This window comes from Nyctereutes procyonoides, unplaced genomic scaffold (genome assembly GCF_905146905.1).
Source record: "Nyctereutes procyonoides isolate TBG_1078 unplaced genomic scaffold, NYPRO_anot_genome, whole genome shotgun sequence".
NCBI lineage: Eukaryota > Metazoa > Chordata > Mammalia > Carnivora > Canidae > Nyctereutes > Nyctereutes procyonoides.
Genome location: NW_026575028.1, coordinates 5,198,505 through 5,220,510, shown reverse-complemented (window position 1 = coordinate 5,220,510; position 22,006 = coordinate 5,198,505). Strand labels below are relative to the sequence as shown.

The window sequence follows — 22,006 nt, the reverse complement described above, 5'->3', positions numbered from 1 at the left end:
GTTTTATTGTGAATGCATTCCAGTTGCTTTCCTCTGTCTACCTGACATCCCCCCAGGCTAGAATTAGTCCAATTTAATAGACAGATTGCTAGCTCAAATATAGGTAGGACACCATACTTTTAATCAGAGTATGGTCTAGGGAAAGAATGCAAACTGTCTCACTTCTTGACATCAAATGTCTTGAAAAGTTCCTTACCAATCTTTTCTGGTGGAGAATTGGTAGTGCTTGCTCCTCAAGATAAGACCAGGACAGTTGGGAATGAGCTTGGGCTTCCTTCCCAAGGATTTGCCTTTATAGTCTCCAAGAGTAGATTTCAACTTGGTCTGCTTTTCTTGGAAGTTGGGTGACCCAGGATTTTTGACTTTTCAGTGCTTGCCTTGTTTCCCCCTCTTCTCTGAAACTGTTACATAGGGTATATTTATTTGTATGTGAAATTAAAATGGTTGGAGAATTTTGAAAAGAATGATATTTTTGAATGGACTGGAAACCTATACTGAGAGTTCTGAAATGAGTTGCAGGCATTTTTCTCTTTGACTATACACTGTGGTATACGGATCAGTAGTCTCAGCCCTACACCCCCTGCAACATGTCTCTCCCTTGCTGTGGTCTCATTGTGGGCTGGGTGTCCTTCCCTGCCCCGGACTTTGAGCTTGGCATGTTGACTTTCTTTGGCCAACATGCTAGAAAACATAGCATGAGCAAAGACTTGAATATGCTTAGATGGTTGGTTTTGCCCTCTTGTGCACCTTTGTCCTGGGATGAATTTATGCTGGAAAACCACTGGCCCAAAGAGGATGAAAGACATGTGGAGCAGGTTAGAAGCCAAGGCAAGCCCAGGTCACCCTACATCAGCTGAGCCCCTGCTGACCTACAGATGCAGAAGCAAGAAAAATGCTTATAATTGAATGTCATTGAGTTTCAGACCCCCCCCCCCCACACACACAGCATCACTGTAGTATTGTCAACTGATACACACAGGCTGGGCCAGTGCATGTGAAAAGCAGAAATAGGATGCCTGATAAAACAGCCAATTAATAACCATTAAATAGTAAACATTTAGGAGGTCTAGTATTTTTCTAATACCAAATTACAACCATTTGGCTCTGTTTCCTCTGAGACATTCTCATCCAGGTATCAGTGATTTGGAGAACAATACCATATGTCTGGCACTGTGCTTTGAGGGGGCCATTATGGGGAATACAGAAAGGAACAGAGGCAGTTTGGTGTAGATAAAAGAGCATTGACTTTGAAGTTGGAAAATGCAATTTTTAAAATTACATTTTTTTTTTTTTTTTTTTGCTACTTGCTTGTTGTGGGGCCAGTGACAAGCCATTTAACATTGCTAAGGTATTAACACACAATGTGAATGTAATACTATTTAATATATCCCTATCTTACAAGATGTAAGTATTTAGCACAATGTTGACAGAGAAGGCATCCAATGAAATAGTCACTCTAAAAATTATTGTTGTTAATGAAGCATCTCAAAGAGTTACTGATCATTTTACATACAGGCTTATCTCATGGAAACATAAGTAAGAATGCCAGACAGGATATGGGAGATGCTCACTGAGTAGAAATGTTGGCTGGAATGGAGGAATTCATGTCAAGGTCAAGAGAAAGACCTAGAAAGGTAAGTGTGGGCAAAAGTGGGTGTTTTCAAGACATAAAGCTTGAGCTTCAGTCCCCCTCATTGCCGCAGACCCCTTCAATGACCCTGGGAAAGGCCCTAGGTATCTTATATTCTTTTTCTTAAAGAGGCTCCACAAACTGTATAGGCTTCTGAGATCCACTGCTACACAACCCCAGGTATGTCATGGTGTGGTGAGCCTCACGGTCAGGCTGAGAATTTCAGGTTTCTTGTGTAAATCCTGGAGAATTATCCAGTGGGGGAGGAAGTGGCAATATTGGTGCTCCTGGAAACTGCTCAATTTCCTGGCATCCAGAGAATTTGCTCAGCTCCTCTGTATTGGTGAAGACGCCTCACAGAGCATGCCCAGATCAGCAGACAGAGAGAAAACCCTGAACTCTACTCCCCTCCCTTGGGCAAGCCAATACAGGTCCCTCTGTTCATGTGGGATCTGCTGTGGCTCACCCACGGCCTCTAACAATTTGGGGAATCTAAAGCATGGTGCCGCTTTCCTGCCGGCTCCAAGCCGGCTGACACCACCATCCGGCTAAGGAGATTAAGCAGGCTTTATTTACAGAAGCCTTCTAGTGACAGCAGCACCCACCACACCCAGGTAGAGCCTGGGAAGAATGAAAGCACATTCTTTTCTTGTTGCCACTGAATGCCAGGGCAAAGGCTCCATCTGCCACAAAGATTGTCTACACAGGTACTAGAGAGTTCTGGTCAGAGGCTACCCTAACAAGGCCTCATGGAAAGATCAACTCCAGTTGTAGAGTCTAGAGCATGATGATGGCCAGTGCAGAGACCAGGTCTTGTATCCAGGGAGGCCTGTGTCACCTATGCTATGCTTAGCATAGGAAAGGGACTCAATGAACATTTGCAGAATAAATGGATGAAGGAGTAGGAATGGCAATCACCAATGCCATTGCCTCTGTGTCATATCTTTTCCCCAGTCTTCATTTCAGGAAGAAAGAGTTTTTCAATACTAAGTATCTTTTAAACACAAGTATTAACACAAAAAAGGTGATTTTATTAATAAGTAATAGAAATCAACCCCTTAATGTGGAACTTTTATTCAAAGAGTTTGAATAGACACAAAGAAATTACTCCCCTGTCCTCCCACTGTATGCCTTTCACTTGTGTGCATATGTACACACACATACACACATACATGCGTGGAGAGAGGTGCTACATCGCGTTAAATGTATATTCTCTGGAGTTACATACTTTGGGCTGGGGTCCCAGTTCTTCTATTTATTAATGGTATGACCTTAGGCAAGCTACTTAGCTTGTTTGGGCCCTGATGTACTTATCTTTAAGATGGACTAGGGATCCCTGGGTGGCGCAGCGGTTTGGCGCCTGCCTTTGGCCCAGGGCACGATCCTGGAGACCCAGGATCGGATCCCACGTCGGGCTCCCGGCGCATGGAGCCTGCTTCTCCCTCTGCCTGTGTCTCTGCCTCTCTCTCTCTCTCTCTCTCTCTCTCTCTCTCTCTCTGTGAGACTACCATAAATAAATAAAATAAAAATTAAAAAAAAAAAGATGGACTAGTGGTACCAACCACTTCACAGCGTTTGTGAGGAAGGTCAATGAAGATAATATAAAGTGCCTTAAAACAAAACACGTGAAAGGTTTTTGCTACGTACAGGGCAGCCCAGAATGAGATGGAGATGAGTACTTTGCTTTTGCTGTCATTCTGTGGGGACAAGAAAATAATATGTATTCCTGCCTACATTGCACGATAGGGCTTGGTGGATGATGCGGGAAATATTTCTGTAAATTCCTAAACCTTCAGGGAGAAACCAGTGGGAGGCTAGGAAAGACTTCCTAAAAGAAATGATTTTGAAAAGCATATGAGATGCCTGATCTCTCAGCACTTAACCTCACTTTTTAAAAACCTAAATACCTCAGGTATCTGTGACCCCTATAAAGATACTAGTGCTAAATTATGACTTGTGTTTCTGATTTCTATCCCAAGATCCATGTGTTTTTTTCAATTTCTCCCTCTCCATGTTATTTGTGGATTTGTCTACTGTAAGTTGCATAACCAGTGGTTTTCTTTGTGAGGACCTTAGCAAACCCCTCTTGGTCAGCTTGGGCTGCTATAAAAAAGTGCCATCAACAGGATGGCTTAAACAGCAAACATTTATTTCTCACAGTTCTGGAGACCCAGACCTAAGATTTAGGTGCTGGAGGATTTAGTTCCTAGTGTGAGCCCTCTTCCTGGCTGATTGACAATGGTGTCCTTGCAGAGAGGGAGAGGGAGATGGAGAGAGAAGGAAAGGGAGAGGGAGAGAGAGAGAGAGAGATAGAGAGAGATCTGATGACCTATAAACACACTAATCCTATCATGAGGGTTCTACCCCATGACCTCATCTAAGCTTCTAAGCCCAATTACATTCTAAAGGCCCAATCTCCAAATACTATCTTACTGGAGGTTAGAACTTCAACATACAAATTTTGAAGAAGACAAAATTCAATCCATAGAATTCTGTCCCTTGTCCCCCCAGATCATGTCCCTCTTGCATGCAGAGTGCATACAGTTCATCCGATAGCCCCCAAAGTCTTAACTCATTCCAGCATCAACTCTAACATCTAAAGCCCAGTCTCATTTAATGCCACCTAAATGAAAATTTGTTTTAAAAATTTTATGTATTCATGAGACACATGCACAGAGAGACAGAGACATAGGCAGAGGGAGAAGCAGGTTCCCTGCAGGGAACCCAATGTAGGACTCGATTCCAGGACCCCAGGACCCCAGGATTATGCCCTAAGCCAATGGCAGACACTCAACCACTGAGCCACCCAGGTGTCCTCATTTAAATGAAATTTGAATGAGAATTGAGGTATTTTTTTTATCCTGAGACAAAATTCCCCTCTAGCTATAAACCTATAAAACCAAATAAGATGTACTTTCAAGGACAATATTGGGACAAGCACAGAATAGACATTCCCGTTCCAAAGAGAGAAATTGGCAAGATGGCAAGGGTAATGCGTCCCAAGCAAGTCCAAAACCTAGCAAGGCAAATTCCATGAGATCTTACAGTTCAAGAATAATCATCTTTGGCTCAACGCTCCGCCCTCTAGGCTCACCATGGTGGCAGCATCATACCCATGGCTGCACAATGTGCAGTGGCTCTCTGTGGGGGTGAGGGAGGATAGCCCATGCTGTGGCTCTCTGCAGTGGTCCCATTCTTTCACAAAAAGGTAGAGATAGCCTTGCCCCTGCCTGTTCCCTCCAGATCCCTGGGCCTATGCACTCTGGGCCTGGGGTGGGAGTGGCAGCCCTGATGATCTCTGAATTGCCTTTTTTTGTTGTTGTTGTTCTGAGAGAAGTAGTTTTTTTTTTTTTTAACAGATTTTATTTATTTATTTATTTATTTATTTATTTATTTATTTATTTATGATAGACATAGAGAGAGAGAGAGAGAGAGAGGCAGAGACACAGGCAGAGGGAGAAAGAGGCTCCATACTGGGAGCCCGACGTGGGACTCAATCCTGGGACACCAGGATTACACCCTGGGCTGAAGGCAGGCGCTAAACCTCTGAGCCACCCAGGGATCCACTCTGAATTGCCTTTGGGCCCTTCTTCCCTCTTCTGGAAGGATAGCGCACATTCATAGCCAAATAGCTTTATGGTCTCATCTTGTAGGATCTAAGAAGTCCAACAGCTTTCATGCATTTCCTCCCAACTTTCCTTGTCCCCTTTAGTTCAAACTGGCAGGGTCTTGACTGGTATAATGCCATCTCCTCTGGCATCTGTTGAAAAGGCAGATTAGACTCATGAGTTGCACTCATGATCCTTTATTATGTGGTTGCTCAGCCACACTGTTAGAGATCTCTTCAGAGCAAACTTTATTTTTTGCAACATGTATGGTCTGAGAATCTTCCAAACCTCCATGTCCTGGTTCATTTTTGATTAACATTTCTGTCTCCAATGACTTTCCCCCGTTGCATTTTACTGTAAGCCGTTAGGAGGGACCAAGCCGCTCTTTCAACATTTTGCTTAGGAAGCTGCTCAGCTAAATAGAAAATTTCATCTCTTGGAAGTTCTACAAAGCACAAGAACACTAGAACACAAAACACTAGAACACGAACACAATTCAGCCAAGCTCTTAGCATTTTATTTTATTAAAATATTTTATATATTTATTTGACAGAGAAACAGAGAGAGAGAGAGAGAGAGAGAGAGAGAGAGAGAGAGAGAGAAAGCACACAAGCAGTGGGGAGCAGCAGAGGGAGAGGGAGAAGAAGGCTCCCTGCCGAGCAGGGAGCTTGACTCGGGGGCTCCATCCCAGGACCCCAGGATCATGACCTGAGCCAAAGGCAGACACTCAACCAACTGAGCCAGCCAGGGGCCCCAGCTCTTAGCATTTTATAACAAGGACTGCCCTTCCTCTGGTTTCCAATAATGTGTTCCTTACTTCCATCTGAAACCAAACCACAATGTTTTTACCATCCATATTTCTACCAACATTTTGTTCATGATTATTTTATAAATTCTCTTAGAAGATGGAAGCTTCCTGTACAGGTCCTCCAGACTAATACACTCATTATGGAGATGAGATCCAGGGGCTGGCTCAAAACTGAGCCAAAGGACATTTCTAGGACCCTTTTTCCTACAGCTAACTTATCGTCTATTTTCCCAAACATCTTTTGTGTTCTAGCCACAATTCCTGCCACACTTGGCTTAATGTTTTAATCTTGGATTCCTAGTGCATGCAAGCCATTATTTTTTCTTATCATATAGAAACTTAATATCTTTGCTTGGCATTTTCTCAGTAGTTGGGCAGTCTCCTGAATTATTTTATGCTGCAAGGCAGAAATATAACAACTGAGTGCTCTGGCTTCTCAGGAATTGGTTTGTCTTACTCTGGCACACCCTTGAAATCCTGATATATAGAAGGAGAAAAAGGCCTACATTCTAATCTTGTTTTTGCTACCAAGTAGCTGTGTGACCTTGGGCGAGTTGACTCATCTCGCTGGTCCTGAATTTGTTTATCTGTTAAATAAAATTTGAGGGTTAAGTACATTCATTCTTGCTCTAAAGTTCTATGATTCATCTGTTTTGCAACAGTGAAGGGAAAAAAAGAATCCCTGACCTTTGAATCCCTCAAAGGCACCATCCTTCCTGTAGCGCAGAGAGCTATGGCTTGTGCTCTATCAAAAAGTTAATTTCTTTTTTTGTATTTAAAGTACTGTTTATTTGTGATTTCACATTAATTGGCATTATATCTAAGAGCAATTCCAGATAACATCATCTGGATACAGAGATTCATTCTTTATGCCAAAGCAAGTAAATAGAAGCACTATCAAAAGGTGCAAATAGTTCACTGTTGTGTTAAAAAAATATTTATGCATGTTGAATTCATTTAATATACATTATACATTACATATATATACACACATTTAAAAAGTTATGGAAAAGCATAATCCACAGGTTGCTTTTTATACATGTGTTGTAATACAACATAAGTGATATCGAACAGCAAAAAAATAATCAATTACAGAATCAAGCAACTGAAAGTTTCCACTAAGAAATTAAAACATTGATTCCAGTAGTTAGTGAGATCTAGAATGAAATTTCCCAGCTCGGTTTCAACTTTGCATCATCGTACACATACAGTCAAATAGAACCAGCTCTAGAACATACTGTAACCAATGCAATTTTTTTATGTCAATTCACCCTCCAGAAATAACTAGGATTATTTTTATCCACCAAGCATCTTGGATCATTGATTTTACACTGATTTGTGACATCACTTGGATGAAGAGGGAAAATCCTATAAAAAGTCTAGGTTTAAATTTGTATTTACATTTGATAGAAAGTTAATTGAAAAGACGAGAAAATTTTGTAAAAAATTAAAAAGTGACAATTTTCTCTCTGGGGGATGAGACCCATGCTTTCTTCTCTTGCTGCTTTCTAAAGACACAGAAGATAAAAGGATTTGACCCTTTTAAAACTCAAGTATCAACCAAGAAATGCAATCATTTTGGCAGAGAAGCAGATTTTTGAAATTTGGGACATTCTGTCATGACTATGAGTCTTTCTCAAGTTAAAACCATCCTCCCTGTGACACTGTTTTGTTTTCTTCATTTTTCATTTTCTTATTCTTTCCCTTCTCATTTGGTTACTTTACCAGAGCTTCATTCATTGGTAATACTAAGAGAAAAATACATACTAAGGTTCAAATATGAATCTTGTTATACCTTGAAATGCTCTAATTCCCTTTTGGATACCAAGCCCCAGATTCCAGAATTTGATATAAGTATGTTCAGTACCAAGCAGTACCAAGTTCAAATATTCTCAACGGTTAAATGACTAATATGTTCATGATGCTTTTGTACTGAGCAGTGTACAAATGTCTCAACATATAAAAATTGCTGGGATGCCTGGGTGGCTCCGCGGTTGAGTGTCTGCCTTTGGCTCAGGGCATGGTCCCAGAGTCCTGGGATCGAGTGCCACATCGGGCTTCCTGCATGGAGCCTGCTTCTCCCTCTGCCTATGTCTCTGCCTCTCTCTCTGTGTGTGTCTCTCATGAATAAGTAAATAAAACTTTTTTTCAAAAGATTTTATTTATTTATTCATTCATGAGAGACACACACACAGAGAGAGAGAGAGAGAGAGAGGGAGAGGGAGAGGGAGAGAGAGGGAGAGGGAGAGGGAGAGAGAGGCAGAGACATAGGCAGAGGAAGGAGCAGGCTCCATGCAGGAAGCCCAATGTGGGACTCCATCTCCAGACTCGGGATCACACCCCGAGCCAAAGGCACCTCAACCACTGAGCCACCAGGCGTCCCAATAAATGAAATCTTAAAAAAACATATAAAAATCGCTTTGGCCAGAGTTAAACTAAATAATCCACACTATATGTACAAAATCCCCTTTGTTGTAAAATAAGGGGCTATCTCAACTAATAAAAAAGGAAGTTTTCAGAAATTATAGTTCATCAAAATGACTCTCTTTTAGGCAAACAAAGTTACTTCATATGAAATTTTATGCTAGACAAAAATTCCAAATGAATCTTAAATTAAAAAAATTATGTGCCAGTGTATGTTACTGTTATAGATTCTTATCTTAGAAACTTTTAAAGCAGTCTGTTAATGCCCACGAAACAATGGGAACCCAAAAGGTACAGTCCATATTCATGGTAAAAAATTATAATCTAATTACCAAATGAAGCAGATACTGAGAAATAAAAATTCTCAAAGGGTTAATTTCTTGCTCATAGTCAGCAGATGAGCTTTGCATGGAGTTATACATATATATATATATATATATATATATATATATATATTCAGCTCCACCTTTTCTTGGTCCTTTAGGGGAAAGAAATAGGGGATGGTACCTTGTAGGCTTCTATTTGCCAAGCTGTAAGGAAGTACACACCACTTTGTTTCTATTTTGTTGGCCACGATTTAGTAACATGATGAAATCTAATTGCTAAGGAGGTGAGAATATGTAACCTAATTTTGTATCCAGGAAAAGGCAGAGAACATGACCATGGGTAAATGACAGTAAAGTGGGGATACTGAGGCACCAGCTTGTCTTGATGTAGCTTGACGTGGATAGCCTCTGGGAAGCTTCTGAATCTCTTTCTTTCTGCACAGAGGTTCTTGCATCCTAGTTTGGGACTGTAAGCTATAGTGAAAAATATGTTCTGTGTTTGAACAGTGGCCATGTTCATTCTTTGACTCATATGTTCATTCAGCAAATAGTTATGGACATCACATTTAGACTAGAAACTGTGCATTTACAAAAAAAAAAAAAAAGCAATATTTCATGGTCCAAGACCTCCAGGAGCTTACAGTCTAGCAGATGAGCCAGGGCAATTGCAAGAACAACTGTCATACACGGCAGTGTGTGGTAACAAGCATAGGATAGGGACAGCATGTTATAGAATATCTGGTGTGGAGAATACTGATTGATTTATGGTGTTTTATGCAGGCATCTGAGAATAGCAAGGGTCTTGCAAATGGGTTTGTGATGAGAGCAGAGAGTGAGCAGAGACAGGTAGAGAGGATGAAATGACATGATGCTGAAGATGGAAGGATAGAAGTCAGGGAAGCCAACTTTGTGAGGGCCTTGAAGAGTTTGGACTGTATTTGTTAGAAAATTTAGACAGTCTAAATTAGACAATTGTCTAAATTAGACAATTTAGAAGACAGTCTTGAACATTTAAGCAGGTTGGGTTTTGAAGAGAAAGAAATCTTTAGTGTACCACACCCTCTGACCTTGGCCCAGAATACTTACGAATGCTGCCTGGTTACAGAAGAGACAAGGGAACAAATGTGCATGGTATAGGTTTCTGGAAAGCAGACCAAACCAAGATCCACCAAGGGAAGGTGGTAGTGGTACTAAGGCTAATGTTGCTGTGGACACTACCTCTCCACAGGAACCCACACTTCACTTCATTGTTAGCAAACATTCCACTGACCTCTAGTGGTCAAAATGGTGCCCAAACGATCCCACTTATCCCTGTTCCACAAGTTTTTTCCTCGTAATATATGTTGAGGGAGAAGTTGCTTAGAATAGAGCTTTTCTTCTTCTCATGTCGTCTTTTTTGTCCGGAATGATCTTTTCCCTTTCATTCAACTAAATCTATTCACCATTCTCTCAGCAAAGGTGGTTGGGGCAAGCTTTAGGGCTGGAGGAGACATGATATTTGAAGTTGGTCACAGCCAGCAGAAGCTCTTTTCATCTCATACAATATCTGGGTTGCAGTGAAGGATGTGCACAGACTAAACATCAGTATCCTATTCATAGTTAAATTTTATTAGACTGTGAAGTGGGGTCAAGTCTTCCAATAATAATCACTAATGCTTGGCAATCACTATATATTAGATGCCATTCTAAATACTTGAGATATAAAAACTTGAAGTTTATTTAATCTTCACAAAAAAACTTGGAAGCAGGCATTGTTATCCTTAATTTTCAAGATGAGGAAATTGAGGTACAAGGGGGATAAGCAACTAGTTCAAGATTACATAGCTAAGCCCTGATGGAACAGACATCTGACCCAAACAGCTTAATCGCAGAACCTGTGCTTTCAGCCACAACAAGATATTAGTTCCCAGCATCATCTTGAATAGCCATATGACATTTCTAAGGTCCCCGGGCCTCTGCTTCCTCATCTGCTACACAAAGGGACTGAACCAGAGCAGAGATTTCACTTTGCTTAGAAGGGAAACAGACGCAGGTAATAGGGCATTTGCTGTAGCTAGAGCAGGGGATCCATAACCCACCCCACTTCTCCTTCCCTCCCTCAAGGAGCTCTTAAACTCCCGGGAAGGATCTCAGGACTTCAGGGAGCTGGTGGGCACCAAAGAATTGTTTAGCTAGTATTTATTTAGTACTTATTGTATTTCTGGCATTGCATTAGATGTTTTAGAACTATTGTACACTTAATCTTCACAAAAATCTTACGGAGTAGCTGTTATGATTTGTATTTGACAGAGTAAACCAAAGAGAGAATTAAATATCTAGCCTGAAGTCACACAGCTAATAAGCAGCAAAACTGGATGCAAGTCCAGGTCTGTCTGACCCCAAACATCATGCCTTTCACAGCAAAATTTGTGGTCCCTCTGATTAGTGACACTGTGTCCTGGGGTCTGGTTTCAAACCTACTCTCAGAGTGGCTGTTCCAGATAAGGAGAAGGTGAAGATGATCCTACCTGCAGGGCAGCGGGGAAAGCTGAAGGTAAAGGGGAGCTTACAGAAAGAACCCAAATGACACTGGGACATCCTCACTTCAGCTTAGGTCACCTCAAGCAGACAGCTGGCCACCAGGGTCACTGTCAATAAGAATGGAGACCACCTCTGCTCTTACAGAATGTTTATGTCCAAGGAAACTGTTCTTACTTAAGTTCCTGCTTTCAAGGCTCCTTTCTAGATTCTGGCTCCCACACTAGGAGATAGTAAAGTAGAAGCCTTTGTCACCAGCCTAGACATGAGCTGCGTCTAGGAGGAAACTGCAAACCCTGGGTGAGCAGGGCTGTCAGATCAGCCCACATCACCTAGCTCACTTGGTGGTTGCTTATCTCCACTTGGCAGGTATGAAGAAATTGTTGGTTAGAGGCGCCCTTGGAGGCCCCCTTTCTTGAAGGCATGTGTGTTGTTCTTCAGATTTATAGTTTTTGCTCTAAATCTAGGGTCTGGATAGAAAAGTAATCATCTATAGAACATGATGCCCTCTCCTAATTTAAAAAAACATCTGATTTTTTTTTAAACATCTGATTTCTAAGCAGTGCGTTTTTATAGAAGAGATTCAGAAGACCTGAGTCCTAGCCCTAGCTCTGCTCTTACTGGCTGTATGATGTTGGGTAAATCTTGTTTCCTCTCTGGCCTTACAATAGGGAAGCAACTGACCAAGTGTACCCAGTAAGCTAATGCACGGTTAGGACTTAAAGCTAAGCCGTTATTCCCTCTTCATATCATGTGATTGATGGATTTACTACATAATTGGATTAATTCACTAATGCAACAAATGTTTATTAAGCTTTCCCTCTATGCCAGGGATCATGCCAGAAACTAGGAATACTGTGATGAATAGAAAAAAACAGACTCCAAACAAGAGGGAAACTCTGAAATCATCAAGTTGCTCATTTTCTATTAAAGATGAAGAAAGTGAGGCCCAAAGTGGGAAAGATAGTGACTCGATCACAGAGAAAGTGAAGTGATATAAAATAACCTTGACTCTCTGTGAGCATGAAAATGGACTATGTAAATTAATTTACTATATTTAGCTGAATTTTGTGTATGTAGGGTCAAAAGGACTGATAAAAAAATGAGAAGAAGGGGGGGGAAGCCTTATTTGGAGGCACAGAAGTCATAGTAAGAGGTCAGTACCAAATGAACCCAGGCAAGTCTTTTATTCCTCACTGTGGCTTTTTGTTCTTTAAGAATAGTAGGAATTTCTCCATTCAGAGGAATGTCTAGTATAAAGTGTGATTTCCCTAATATGAATTACAGCTGGGAGTGAAAGCAGGGTAAATGATACTAAGTTTAGAGAAATTGTTCCCCTATAAAGTCCTTGCTCAAATGCTGGCCACTTGATAAAGAGCAAAATGCCCTTGAGTGGTTCTGATTGTCTGAGCTTGGCAAGTCCAAGGATGCATCTGAGGATGGTGGACAATAAGCTCCTAGGAGACACACAATCTGATTGTGTGTTAGAGCCAATATTTTGTGCTTTGTGATCACAAGAAACATGTTGCCATCTGATTTCTGGCAATAATCATTTCTCCTCACTTGTAACCTGAGGATTACATTCAAGACTGGGAGCAAGCTAACATTATCTGAATGGAACCATACACAACTTTGAAGTTCAGCATTTTACCTCATTTCTTTAAATATTTTTTTTATTTTAGAGCAAGAAGGGGAGCAAGAAAGAGAGTGCTCGTGCATGAGCGGGGAGGAGAGGGACAAAGGAAAGAGAGAATCTCAAGCACACTCCCTGCTGAGGAGGCTCCATCTCACTACCCATGAGGTTATAACCCCAGCCAAAATCATGAGTCAGATGCTTAACTGACTTAGCCACCCAGGTGCCCCATGAAGTTCACCATTTTAAATTAATGTATTGCAAACCAAAACATCACACCTTAATTTATCTTTTAAGTAGATGTTGATATTGTTTTATACCAGATTATTTTTAGTGTCTGAATTATTGGATATGATGGTAGTTGAAATAAGCTCTGAGATAAATCCAAAAAGATGAAGAATAAAAGTTGAATTCCCTCTGTGTGGGCTACCTACATAACCGTCACCTTTGTCATTTATTTACTCCTTTACTTACATAAAATGATCAAGCAAGAGCCCTCATCTTTGAGGAGTTTACAGTCTAGTGGAGGAAATAAATGCGTGAAGAGAATAGTTCAGTAAAAGGTGATACATGCTCTCGAAAAAGCATACTCAAAGTATGACTGATGGTTAAAACCATACTTTCTAAAAAAGATGAAGCATTTTCACTTCGTATCATAAGCCCCCACGAAAAAGAATGCATTTTATGCCAACTTGAATGGCAACAGTATGAAACACAAAGCAATATGCCCATTAGAGCAAGAATTCAAGGGATCCCTGGGTGGCTCAGTGGTTTAGCGCCTGCCTTCGGCCCAGGGCGTGATCCTGGAGTCCCAGGATCAAGTCCCACATCAGGCTCCCTGCATGGAGCCTGCTTCTCCCTCTGCCTGTGTCTCTGCCTCTCTCTGTCTCTCATGAATAAATAAATAAAATCTTAAAAAAAAAAAGAGAGCAAGAATTCAGTGCTTCTGACGCCATAACCACCCCCCACCCCCACTCACCCTCCAACAGTTCCAGCCTGGTTCCTCTGGAGAACCAGTGCTCCTTTACATCTTGGCTTTCTCCTGAGAGTGCTAAGCCTTGGCCCAAGGAACTGTGGGGACCAGTACTTGCTGACATTTCTTGACTGAGTCCCTGCGATGTTTCCCAGTCACGTGTTCTCACCAGTATGTGCCCAGGTTCCCATGTGGAGCTCATCTTCCTTGAACCTTAACCTCAGAGAAGTGATGATGGTCTCTTGAAGGCAAGAGTGCCTGAAGAACAAACAAGACTGGGAAGTGAGGAAATTGAGGGTATAGAAGGGAATGGGGTAAAGAAAAGGGGAAGTCAAGACAAGGAAGGGGATTTTATAGTTTCTGGATGTAGTCACATCCTACCTGGTTGAGTCCCAGACCTCATTTGGCTTAACGATGATCCACCACGATGAAGGAGTATGTATTGGCCCTGGGCATTCATGGTTGAGCTGGACCGCAGCTGTAGTCTCAGGCTGAATCCATCTGTGGAGGTCGGCCCCAGGGTGACCTTGGCCTCTTCCAAAAACCTGTTCAGTCAGACCAGACTAAAGGATGGGGGGAATGGCAGGAGGCCAGATGGCAGGGGCTAAAGCTGGGGTGGATGCTGTGGCTGATGGGTTCAGGGCCCCTGGCTGGACTTCTGTCCCTGTCCTCACCAAACTCTCTTTCTTGTGGCTAGCAGGAGGAACCAAGTGGCTGTGGGGAATTAGTAATGAGATATGGAGTCATTCACCTCCAGGTCACTAGTTCAAAACCAGGTCAACACTGAGTCAAAGTTCCCAACCAGGGAGGGCGTGGTGTGTGGCTTGAAGGCAGATATTTGCCCTCCCAGTAGACAGCTCAAGCAGGTCAGCCTGGGCCACAGGGCAAGGAGCTCTGTCCCTGGTGACATGCTGTGCAGGCCAGAGAGGCCTCCATGTGGGGCTTGTCCTTCTGGCTCCATTCTCTCCAAGACTAGATTCTCTGCCTCCAGGCCAGGTCACACTCATATATGCTTACATAGGGGTCTGCATGTCAAAAGAATCCAGGTAGGCAGCCCTCAGATCATCTGGCAATAGCTCTGTGTCCTTAGAAATAAATCTCTGGCTCTCTGAAGTCAGAGACCACATCAATAATATAGATATACATACATCACTCATTAGCACATCCCAATTTTGTTATTTTGCCTTATCATTATATAAACTAGCTCATTTATTTGTCTATTCCCTGAAACTTACCACTATTATCATGTAAGTACTTGAAAGCAAAGACCCTATCTATGCCTGGCACTTTATTAGGTACATAAGAATCGTTTATTGAATGAATGAATGAATGAATACGTAAAATAAGGAATGAATCCCTGGTGCCTCACACAGCGTCTGGCAGAGAGGATATCCTCAAAGATATTTGCTAAATGAGTGAATGAATGAATTCATGGATCACAGAATGAAAGTTTTAAGAAACATTAGCTCCTAGCATGCTCCTAGTAATCATTTACTGACAGAAAATCAGCAAGTTTTTCTCAACATCAAACTAAAATTCCAAACCAAAAGCACAGTGCTTGGCTCACAGTAGATGATTGGCAAATGTTTCTTGAGTGAATGAATGACAAATGGATGGATGAATGGATGGACAGACAAGAGGATCAAAAAAGTAAGGCTAGCATACATGAATGAAGCACAACTCAAAAGATTAATAAAAGTTAATTTTTTCCTTTTCATTGGAAATGTTGGGCTTTTGTTTTCTCTCTTTCCATAACTCTAGATCTGGAATGTTCTCATGTATTCGGCTCAGCCTGATTAAGTCTTTTAAGTCATTTATTCATTTCCATGTGTTTTTCCAGTATTCACTGTATGCCAGACATATACAAAGATGAGTAAGACACAATACAAGCAGTGGAGTCAGACAAGTCTTGTAACTTTCTTTGCCTGCCATTTGGTTAAAGTATCTTTTATTTATCATATAACCTTTGTCCACTCATTCATGTGTTCATTGGACACTTGCTTCCATGCCAGTCCTACACTACGTAGTTATAATGCGTTAGATGGTCTGCTTGTGTTTTGTGTGGTTATCCTATGTCTTGTAGCTATAGTGTCTTTCCTAGATAAGTGACTACTCATTCAGATACAGAAGCAGGAATTATTCATAAATCAGAACTAACTTCTAATAAAAATTACAGGCAAGGGCTATACTGAACACATTTGCTCTAGTACCACTGACAATTAGCAAGTATGTGGAGATTTTCAATAATACGACTGCTTATAACACCTAAGAGTGTTGTCATTTCAAGCTATATTTCTCCAGGGAAGAATTGAAGTAGGCTTGTATTCAAGAAAATTGCTGTAACATCTTTGAGCGTTTACTATATGCCAGACATTGTGCTATATGCTGAGAATGATGGATAAAATCTTGATCTGGGTTTCTAAAAGATCTAAATCTAGTTAAATATATAAAAACACTTTGGTCAATATGATGAGGATTATAAGTAAGGTATGTTTGGATGCAGTGGGAGTAGAGGGTTTGATTCATTATGTTTTGGGAAGTTGAAGTGGGTTTTACAATCTAGCCAATATTTGAAGTTTGCTTTGGCCAAGGAATAGAAGTTTGTGAAAGGAGAGAAGGACCCTTCAGGAGAAGGGTGTGGCATAGCCTAAGTCTGCTGGTTGTAGATGTGTGAAAGTTTATAGAACCAGAAGTAATCATGAATTGTCAGTGTGGCTAGGATATAGGGCATTCTTTTCAGAAGGGAATGGAACTGGAAAAGCATTTAGGAGCCAGACCAAAGGTTTCCTGAAGATTATACTAAAGAGCTTGATTTTTAATGTCGAGGTAATAGGGAGTAATCAAATTAGTGCTTTGGATTATTATGTCTTGGTGGAGGGGGGGAATTCCCCATTTCCTACAATATGGCAAATTAGATGACCTGAAAATTCTCCTCTCAAAGTTCTTAGAAATGATGAAGCAAAATATTTTTAAAACTTTATCTACATGCTAAGCTGAAATCACAAGAAAATAAGGAAGATTCCCCTCAGGGGAAAACAAATTGAAAATAAATGTTGAATTTATTTGAAATTTGAAATTTTCAAATTGATTTTGAAATAAATTGAATTGAAAATAAATGCAGCCAGCAATTGAACAGATATGAGAAAATCCTGGCTGTTGAGGCAGGTACAGAGAGGACTGAGTTTTTAAGCTTTTAGAATTTTACAGTTTTAAATTTTGATTGGGTTTTTTAGGTACACAGAAATATTGAATATGAGGCCTTGAGTCTATGCCAGATGGAGAGTTAAAATTAAGGCCTTGTGTAAAGTTAGAAAAAGGCTTATAAGGAAACATTCTGTTCACCTACAAAGGGAGATGCCACATAACCTTATCTGTTGAGCCTGGCTGAGTAGAAAAAAAGAAGTGTCCCTAATAATCTCATCACCACATGCTCACCTTCATGTGGGTGGATCAAGGGTTTGCATTTACATTACCTGAGTGGTGAGGAGTCTCCAGGTCAATGAGGTAATGAAAAGTCATCTTGGGCAGATGATACTACTGGGACTTCATGATACACAAAATGGCCCTGTGGGACACAAGCTTAGTGCAGGTCATTCAGAATTCTCATGACTGATGTAGTGAATTCTCAGCTCTGAAGTTATAGTGTCACAACTCACCACTGGCAAACATCAGCGGACACATGAACAATTGTTATAGAGCTCTAAGAATCATCATTCAGAAAGTAGAGCTATTGGTGAGACAATGATACTGGTATCTTTTAAAAATAATTAAAGATGGGGAGCCTGGGTGGTTCATTTGGTTAAGTGGTTGCCTTTGGCTCAGATCATAATCCAGGGGTCCTAGGATTGAGCCTCTCATTGGGCTCCCTGCTTGGCAGGGAGCCTGTTTCTCTCCCTCTGCCTTTCCCCAACTTCATGCTGACTCTGTGTCTCTCTCTCTCATACTCTCTCACACACAAATAAATAAATAAAAATTTTAAATAAATAATAATAATTAATGATATGTAAAGGGAAAAATGGAAAAAAATAACATATCGTAAGACACTATGCAAAAAACCCCAGACAAGTTTGAAAAAACAAACAGAAGTTAGAAAAACAAAAGTATAGTAGTTGACAAAAGCTAGAGTTTAAGAACTGGCAGCTTTCAGAAAACTGCTCCAAATGAAGCAGAGACATAAAGATTACATAAAGATTAATACAAAAACAAGATTATGAGACATGGAGGACAGAATGAAGGTAAACAAATGACTAATAGGAATTTCAGGAGGAGAATATTAAGAAAATGAGGAAATAACCAAAGAGAAAAAGACTGTGAATTTTCTAGAATCTATGAAAAAAATGAATCTTCAGAGGCAGGAAATGAGTTCTAAGAAAGATAAAATTAAATCTGTACTAAGTAACATCACAGAAAAAAAAATTAAAAAACCCAAAATGGGGAATGCCTGGCTGGCTCACTAGGTAGCATGTGCAATTCTAGCTCTCAGGCTATGAGTTCAAGCCCCATGTTGGGTGAAGAGATTACTTTAAAAAATAAAATCTTAAAAAAAAAAGATCTTAAGAGTGCAAGAGAGAAATATGGTTTGCTCACAAAGGAATGATAATTAGACTGATGATTGACTTCTCAAAAGCAGCAATGAAAGCCAGAAATCAGTGGAATAACGTTTTTAAGGTGCTGAGAGAAATTAACCTTCATTTCTATCTCCTTCAACAATCAATAACCAGGAGAATTTACTATTAAAGACCCTTATGGAGAGGATTTCTAGAAGTATGCATTTGAGGAAAGAAGAAATTGGACCCATAGGGAAAAATTCAGAGGCAAGAAGCAATGGTAATTCAAAGAGGTTGGTAAGCATCTAGGCAAAGCCAAAAAATGCATTCATTGCTCAAAAATAGCAATAACAACAACAACAACAACAACAACAAAATTTAGATGTAGAAAAGTCAGATGGAAGTGCCTAAAATGCTGGATGGTGATAACATGTAACATTAAAATGTTCTGGCATGTGAGGCGAGCGGAGCCGGAGTCGAGAGCAGAGGCCGAACTGGGGATCTGACAGGAAGGCCGGGCTGCCCTGCAGGATTATCAAGGAGACCCAGCGTTTGCTGGCAGAACCAGTTCCTGGCATTAAAGCAGAACCAGATGAGAGCAATGCCCGTTATTTTCATGTGGTCATTGCTGGCCCCCAGGATTCCCCCCTTGAGGGAGGGACTTTTGAACTTGAACTATTCCTTCCAGAAAAATACCCGATGGCAGCCCTAAAGTACGTTTCATGACCAAAATTTATCATCCTAATGTAGACAAGTTGGGAAAAGTATGTTTACATATTTTGAAAGATAAGTGGTCCCCACTGCAGATCCGCGCAGTTCTGCTATCGATCCAGGCTTTGTTAAGTGCTCTCAATCCAGATGATCCATTAGCAAAGGATGTAGCGGAGCAGTGGAAGACCAGCGAAGCCCAAGCCATAGAAACAGCGAGAGCATGGACTAGGCTATATGCCATGAATAATATTTAAAATCGATCTGATCATCAAGTGTGCATCACTTCTCCTGTTCTGCCAAGACTTCTTCCTTTTTTGTTTGCATTTAATGGACACAGTCTTAGAAACATAACAGAATAAAAGCCCAGACATCTTCAGTCCTTTGGTGATTAAATGCACATTAGCAAATCTATGTCTTGTCCTGATTCACTGTTGTAAAGCATGAGCAGAGGCTAGAAGTACCATCTGGATTGTTGTGAAACAACAATTTGTTTTCCAAATATATAAAAGCAGTGGCCCCTCTCCGCTTTTATTCATTTCCCCCATCATGGTTTAAGTATAAAGCACTGTGAATGAAGGTAGTTGTCAGGGTTAGCTGCAAGGGTGTGGGTGTTTTTCTTTATTATTATTTTTGAAGGGGAGAGGTAGTTTTATTTTAATTTTATGGGCTCCTTTCCCCCTTTTTATGGTGATCTAATTGCATCGGTTAAAAGCAGCTAGCCAGTTCTTTATAATATGCTCTCTAGCCAAGTTTAACTTTATTTAAACACTGTAGATGGACAAGCTTGATTGTTTGAACCAAAATGGGAACATTAAACAAACATCACAGCCCTCACTAATAACATTGTGACTTTGCTGTCAAGTGTAGAATCCTTCCTTCAAGAAAAAGCTTGTGACCATTTTGTATGGCTTGTCTGGAAACTTCTGTAAATCTTATGTTTTAGTAAAATATTTTTTATTATTCTAAAAAAAATAAAACATTCTTAATTCCTTACATCACATGGGAAGAGGTAGAGATATTAACTTTAGACTTTAGGGTCAGTATGCTTGACAAAAATTGAAGGTTAACCATGAAAAGAGTAAAAACAGAATATGCTGTTTTGAGGTTAATGGAGGAAAAGGGAGAAATACAGAAAACTTGATCCAAAAGAAGATAGGAGGGGTGATTCAGTAAGTGTCTGCCTTCAGCTCAGATCATGATCCCGGGGTCCTGGGATGGAGCCTCACATTGGGCTTCTTGCTCCATAGGGAGCCTGCTTCTTCTCCCTCTCCCTCTGCCTGCCACTCTCCCTGCTTATTCTCTCTCTCTGTCAAATAAATAAATAAATAAATAAATAAATAAATAAATAAATAAAATATTTTTTAAAAAATCAACAAAAGAATATAGGAAAAAAAGCAAGAAAAGGTTTTCTTTTTTTTACTGTAATATTATTTTTTTAAATAATAAATTTATTTTTTATTGGTGTTCAATTTACCAACATACAGTATAACACCCAGTGCTCATCCCGTCAAGTGCCCCCCTCAGTGCCCGTCACCCATTCACCCCCACCCCCCGCCCTCCTCCCCTTCCACCACCCCTAGTTCGTTTCCCAGAGTTAGGAGTCTTCATGTTCTGTCTCCCTTTCTGATATTTCCTACCCATTTCTTCTCCCTTCCCTTCTATTCCCTTTCACTGTTATTTATATTCCCCAAATGAATGAGAACATATAATGTCTGTCCTTCTCTGATTGACTTAAAGAAAAGGTTTTCATAAAGCAAAGTAAATAGTACAAAAAAGAAATCGTGAAAATAAATCCAAATATCTTAGGAAACACAATACATTTAATGGATTAGACTCACTAGTTAAAAGACAATTGTCAGGTTTGATGTGGGAAAAAAAGCAAAAAGCAAACTTACTTCTGCTGTTTTCCAAATATATACCTACACCAAAAGGATTCAAAAAGGTGGAAAGTAAGAGGATAAGAGGTATACCAGGCCAGTACTAATCAAGACAAAACTGTAGCTATTACAACTGCAACAGAGTAAATGTCTTTTTTTTAAGGCAAAAAAAGAGAGATCATTATATAGTGATAAAAGGAATGATTCATCAGAAGATATAACAAATGCTAATTTGTATTAAATACTCTCAAAATATATAAAAGCAAAAGTCAACTGCATTACAAGAAGGAGCTGACAAATCTTCATAGGATATTTTTAAAAATTTCTTTTCCTTATAGGATATTTTAAAATACACCTTTCTGGTCATTGATAATTAAAATGACATAAAAATTGGCATTGATTGGGGTGCCTGGGTGGGTCAATCCATTATGCGTCCAACTCTTGGTTTCGGCTCAGGTTTTGATCTAGGATCATGAGATGGAGCCCTGCCTCTCCCTCTGCCCCTCCCCCACTCTCTCACTCTCTCAAAAATAAATAAATAAATCCATTTTTTTTTTTAGAAAATTGGCTTTAATTTATAAGAACTGAATGACATGAGCAAGATTGATCTAAACATATGTAGAATCTTGTACCCAACAACTGAAGAACAGAGACTTTCTTTCTTTTTTTTTTTAATAAAGATTTTATTTAGTTATTCATGACAGACACAGAGACAGAGACAGGCAGAGACACAGGCAGAGGGAGAAGCAGGCTCCATGCAGGGAGCCCGACGTGGGACTCGATCCCGGGTCCCCAGAATCAGGTCTTGGGCTGAAGGCAGCGCTAAACCGCTGAGCCACCTGGGCTGCCCAGAACATAGACTTTCAAACACATAAGAAATGTTTGCAAAAAATTAGAAGGTTCTGAGCCACAAAGCAGGTCTCAAACAAAGGGCCAAAGCATAAATACTGCA

At 40.4% G+C, this 22,006-nt stretch overlaps 1 pseudogene; it reads left to right on the top strand.

Moving 5' to 3' along the window:
- Positions 1-18,743: 18,743 nt before the first annotated feature.
- On the top strand, positions 18,744-19,519 carry LOC129503367 (ubiquitin-conjugating enzyme E2 N-like; annotated as a pseudogene).
- The last annotated feature ends 2,487 nt before the right edge of the window (positions 19,520-22,006 follow it).